The following is a 6540-nucleotide window of genomic DNA, read 5'->3' as shown; positions in this document are numbered from 1 at the left end:
AACCCAACTCGGGCTGCAGTCTCTCTTCGTTGTAGCAGAGGGAGAGCAAAGGGACGGGCAGTAAAGATGAGTGATGGCGTGGAAGACCAAGCAGAAATACACATCATGAAAATGCTAATGACTCCTTGCTCTCTTTCTTTTATGGTTGGAGTAATACAGACTTCAATCATAAAAACAATCTCCCAACATTTTAATGGGCTCCATCATGCCCGCACTTGTCGGTATATTTGAAGAATAAATCACCCTCCCCGCTCGGAATGAATTCGCTGTCAAACTCGGCTCCCTCGGAGAAAATGGATGGGGAACGAGAATGGGGGGTGTTTTGGGGGAGGGGTCCTCTCCCCCTCTAACTCCCTCCTAAATCGGGCTTTAGATTGTTGTGCGAGACGCCTGCCTCCTGAGCGGGAGGAGAGGGGCAACGAGAATTGGAGGTGAGCCCAAAGGCAGGGTTTGTGGCAACAAGGCGCAAGGACTGAGGGACTCTACAGGCCCCTTGGACGGATGTGGACGAGAGAAAGGGGTAGGAACCGTGGCGGCAACGAACCGAAGGGGCAAAATCTTGACACGGAACCGAGAGAATGCAGAAAGCACACAAATCCGCATTATTTCTGCGTTATTTGGTCGCGTTTCTTTCACACTAGGCCTCAGGCAGGGGCGCCAGGGAGAAGGGAAAAATTCGAGAGATCTCTTCAGGGGAAGAGGAGGCAGAAAGGGCAAGAAACCAGCCCCAGAATTCCTGCTCTGAGCGTGCAGGTTGCAGCGCACTAAGCCACAGGTCCACAGGGCGGAGAACCGGCTGAGTCTCGTGTAATTCTCATTTCCATACAGGTGGCCGTCAGCCAATGAAAACTGGCGATGCACATACTGCGAGCAGCCAATCCCAGTTAAGGATGAGCCCAGCAGCCTGGTCTAATTGCGCCTTGATTGGTTGTGATGTTGCTAGGCAGAAGTGGGGTCTTGGAGATTGATGCGGTCAAGATTGAAGAGACAGGTGGATGTGAAAATATCTGGAAACCTAGGCTCCGGGACTGACATTTTCCTTCCTTCCTGAGCTCCTTCATTCTTAAAGGATTAATGGAGTCGGTGAAAGACTCTCCCTTTTCTCCTCCACTTGAGTGGGATGGGGCCAAATAGGTTTCCCCCAAACACTTGAGAAATCTGGGTCTTCTAAACCGAAATGTCCCTGGGAGAGGGGGGTCTTTACCTCACGCTCGGTCTCCCCACCAAGGAAGTCCTTTCTGAGGCCTGTCTTCAAGCCCGCAGGCTGTGGTTTAGGGCCAATTCTCTCCGATACGCTCAAGAGATGGAGAAATCTTGCCTCACGTTCTTCCTTCAGAGCAAAACTCCAAGAGCAGGGTGTCCCTGCCTCCTGGCTACCCCACCGCGGCCCAAGGGTGGCGCGCAGACCCTGGGAGGGTCGAGGAGGCCATAACCTTCCCCCAAAGGGCAGTGTGTGTGTGGGGGGGGGGGGGGGGGGGGGCGGTATGCAGGAGGCAGCCAATTCATGTTTCTCTCTCGATGTTTTTGTCTCTCTATCCCTTTCCCTTTCTCTCTCTCTAAAATCAATAAAAGCATATGTTTTTTAAAAAGAAAAGAAAAACAGAATCCATGTTTACAACCATGTGTTTCTCTGACCATGTTGCTGGTCATCAAGAAACGATGTTTGTATTTTATATTATTTTAGATTATTCACAGCTCCCCCTACCGGAAAACCAAGAACCAAAACAGTAGCCAGCTGCTACTGTCAGCAAAACAAACAGATTGTAAAAGCAATTATGCCATTATTATTTCTCATTTATCTGCATCCAAGATAACTTACTCTTCCTCTTTCTCCCACATGGTCCCAGCCAGAGCTGGGATTATTACTGTCTCCCTTATAAACTTCTTTTTCCTAGACACACTCCTCCCAGACAGCCTTGCCTGAAAGAGACTTTATATGTTTTTTCTCCAGCTTCCGTGGTTACTGTGAAGGACGTATGGTAGTGAGTGGGAAGAAAACAATGTGACTGAGTGGTGGTTACTAAACACCAGGTGCTCTGCACATATTAGCTTATTTAATTCTTACAATAACCCTATGAGGTAGATATTATTATTGTCATTTTACAAGTAAGAAAACTGGCTCAGAGAGTTTGGTCAGGTTCAAAGAAGAGTTAATAAATATCATAATAGGAATTCAAATTCAGTCTATATGATTTCAGAGTCCACACCCTTAGACCTGGCAAGAAGGACCTCTTCTACCCTAGATGCCTGTTTCAGACGGCGTCTCCTCCTCCAGAGTGAGGATAACTTAAGGCCAAAGAGTTGTGCCTACCCAGAGCTCACGCTTCCCCTCTCCTATGTCATGCTCCAGTTGCCAGATTCCCCTGCCAAGCAGCCTCAAGCTCACTTCCAGGGCCTCTTCCTTGGGCCCCATCTCCTGAGAGTACGGAGGAGCTGCGGAGGTCACACCACTAGCCCTGGAGTGTGGGTGGAGTTTAAATGTGTGGCTGCACTGAGCACACACTTTTGTGTTAGGCCCCTCAGGTCGTGGGACAGAGCCAGGAATGCTGGCTGGAGGAGTCCCAGAATTCTAAATATAAATCTCTCAGTTGATATTGATATACTTGTCAAAATAAAAGGGTAGAACATGTTTTATTTAAGTTTGTTAGCTTTGATTTATAACTCTTACATATTTGGATATTTGGTATATAGGTTTATATATTTTTATCTTGCCCTAGGCTCCACAAATATGAGCAATAGGCCAACTCATCTCACTATAACATACTGAGTCTTTGCCTCCTGCTTTCTATCCTTTCTGCCTAGAAATCCCCAAACTTGCCCACTGGGCAATTCACCCCTCTTCATTCTCACAGCTTCCCAAATCCACCTTTCACCCGAAACTTTTCAGCTTATTGCAAAAGGAGGTGCTGATTTCCTCTCTCCTGCCCTTTCAGAGCTGCCTAGATTTTTCCTGCTATTCCCAGACTGAAGAGGATGTAACTAACTTACAGTGCATACCTGTAGTCATTTCATTGTCTGTGCTGCCATTCTCCTGTTCTTTATTTCTAAAGAGGTATGCTATATGCAGCCAGATGTCCAGATGATGTCTGGTCTAATTAGCATATTACCCTTTTATTATTATAGATGTACATGTCTTTCTTACTGACTATAAATTTATGAGGGGATTACGCCTATCTCTTTATTCTCAATATGTAGCACAACACCTTGCACATAGTAGATGCTCAATAAATATTGGTTGTTTAATTGAAGTCATAGGAGACAATGGCAAACCAGAAAGGACAAATCTATGCTATTTATATTTAAAACTGGAAGAGAACAGTCACCTAGTGTTTTCCTACATTTTGCAAGGGAAGGGGGTCTTCAAGCTGCATATAGCACACCTCAGAGCTCAGGCCACCACCATCAGGGGCTGGCATGAGCCACAACCCTGCCTTAGCCTCTGTGGAATGATACTTATTGTATAAGCTCTCCATCTAATATACAAGGCAGGGCCTAATGACTTAGGCAGAGTTAGAAAAGCAATGACACAACCAGGGGATCTATGATAGTTTCAGTTTCATTTAGCAGGGAGAAAATGGAGGGAGTAGAGCCCAGAAAAAAGGTTAGATTCCTGTAGGCTCGTGGAGTACAAGACCAAGTTTAGAGGATGGTCAGCTAGCGGGTAGGGCTCATATGTTGTGGAGCAAGCCCATCAGGGTGGTTCATAGGATGTGGAGGTGCAGAAGAACGAGGCTTGGAAGAGAATCAGGAAATGGCACCACTCAGTGACTCAGGCCAGCACCATCTTTATCTGTCCCTCAATCCTCCATCCCCCACAACAATCAATCACTGAGGCCTGATCACTTCTTTCTAAACCTCTTGAGCTCTGCCTACTTCTCTCCATCCCCACTAGCACCTCAGAGCGCAGGCTACCACCATCTCCCATCTGAATTATGAGAACAGCCTCCTATTGCACTCTGTACCCCCAGTCCGACCCCCCACCCCTGCCGCCAAGCCATTCTTCACACTAGAGCTAGAAAGATCTTTCTAAAATGCAAATCTGAGCTTCTCACTCTTCTGTTGAAATAATTTCTTGCTGCTTTCTGGATAAAATTCAATTGTCCTAGCTTGATGCTCAAGATCCTTTAGGATCAAGCTGCTAACAACCAGTCTCACCTCTCTGCACCCTGCCACACCCACAACTGTTCATTCTGGCCACACGTGAATTACTTGCCCTTTGGGGAAGAGAACACGTAATCCCTCGCTTCAAAGCCTTTGTATTTACTGTTTCTTCTCTATGGGATAGCCTCCTATTCCCTCCTTATACAGGGGCTTCAACTGTCTCATAAATGTCACCTCCTCCTGGAAGCCTTCCTTGACTACCACTTCTCAGAACTGGATTCGTGTTCTTCCTATGTGCTCTGATAGCATCATGTACTTACCTCTCTTGTAACACTATTGTACAGTATTAAAATAATTTGCCTTTTAATTCTCTGTATTCCCTGCTAGACTATAAACATTTTAAAGTCAAGGACTCTCTTATTCACCATTCAATCATTCATGAAATTTTTGTTGAGAGCCTAGTATGTGCCAGGTACTGTTCTAAATGCTGAGGATATAGTGGTCAATAAGGTCCCTGCCCTGGTGAAGCTTATCTTCTAGTTGGGTGGGGAGGGGAGGAGAAGCAATAAAAATACAATACATGCTAAAAAGAAAAATAAAGGAGGATAAGGAGATAAAAAAGGGAAGGTGATGGCTATTTAGATTGGGTGGTCAGGAAAGGCTTCTCTAAGGAGGTGATATTTGAGATGAGACCTAAATGAAATGAGAGAATGAGCACGATTGGAGGAAGAATGTTCCAGGCAGAGGAAACAGCAAAGGGCCTGAGTGGGAATAAGTTTGGTGTGTCTAAGGATCAGTAAGAGTCTAGTGTAGCTGAACCCTGAAATTTTTTCTGTGAGTACTGGAAAACTATTGGGAGGTTTTAAGTTGCATTTTCTGACCTACATTTTAAAATATTACTTTAGCTACTTACTGTGTGGAAAGTAGACTATGGCAAAGCCAGATTGGAATCAGGGAGGCCAGCTAAAAGGCTATTCTAGCGGTCCAGCAAGAGATGTCAGTGGCTTGGACCCAACTAGATATTGGAAGTGGTAAAGGGTGAATAACTGTGGGATTGTATTTTCAGTGTCTAGCATGATGTCTGGCTAGACATTCAATAAATATTTAATTAATGAATTAAGAATTAATTAATTCAACTAAATGAGGACTCTGAGCTGGAACTGAAACCATCCATCCTTCAAACCTCACTAATAGCTGCCACTAACAAAGGATCAGTACTAGGCTATATATATACATTTCTATAAATCAATACATAGATGACAAGTAACCCAATAGGAAAACAGGCAAAAGACATACATGAATAGGCATTTCACAGAAGAGGAAATATGATTGACCAATAAATATATGAAAAAGTGCTCAACCTCATTAATAACCAGGCAAATATAAATTGAAACCACCATGAAATACCATTTTATATTCAACAGATTGACTAAATACCAAAATTGGTAAGGATAGGTAGCAACTGAAATCTTATATACTTATGATGGGCATAAATATTAGAAAACAATTTGACATTATCTAGAAAACTTAAAGATTTTCATATCCTACAATCCACTAAATATATATATATATATATATATATATATATATATATATATATATCCTGAAGAAACTATTGCCCATGTATATCAGGAGACATGTACAGAAATGTTCTGAGAAGCATTGTTTGTAATGGCAAAAAGCTAGAAACAAACTTAACTACTCATCAACAGGGTAATTAATCAACAAGTTGGTGGATTATTATACATCAATGAAAATAAATAAACTACAGCTGTCTACATCAACATGGATGAATATTAGAAACAAAATGTTAAATAAAAGAGCAAGCAAAGAAGTCTAAAAATAATGTATACCACTCCTAGAATGTTTTTTAAAGGGTGGAGCCCAAAATAAACAATATATGGCACTATATCAAGAAAAACCTTGAAATGGTAAACATAAAATTCAGGGGCTACTATAGGAGAGCAGCATATGGCCTCCCTCCCCCATGGTACTAGTATTTTCTTTTCTTTTCTTGAATTAGGGGTGGTTTAAGGGGTGTCCATTTTATTATTATGCTTCATCTTTCCTATATAATAAAAGCCTAATATGCTAAGTGTCTGGTCGACGAGTCGACCCTTCAACCAATCAAAGAATAATATGCTAATGATATGCTAAGGCTGCTCAACCACTTGCTATGATGTGCACTGACCACCAGGGGGCAGATGCTCCGACCTGTAGGTTAGCTTGCTGTTGGGGTCTGGCCAATCGGGACTGAGACAGGCTGGACACACCCTGGAACCCTCCTGAGGTCCCTCCCTGGCCCCAATCATGCACCGATGGGGTCACTCGGCCTGGCCTGCGCCCTCTCGCAATCCGGGACTCTTAGGGATGTTGGAGAGCCTGTTTCAGCCTGATCCCACAGGCTTGTCGAGGGACCCCACTGGTGCATGAATTTGT

This window comes from Myotis lucifugus, unplaced genomic scaffold, assembly GCF_000147115.1.
Source record: "Myotis lucifugus unplaced genomic scaffold, Myoluc2.0 scaffold_160, whole genome shotgun sequence".
NCBI classification, from domain to species: Eukaryota; Metazoa; Chordata; class Mammalia; order Chiroptera; family Vespertilionidae; genus Myotis; species Myotis lucifugus.
The sequence above is the reverse complement of the archived record's forward strand: the minus strand, read 5'-3'. Positions refer to the sequence as shown.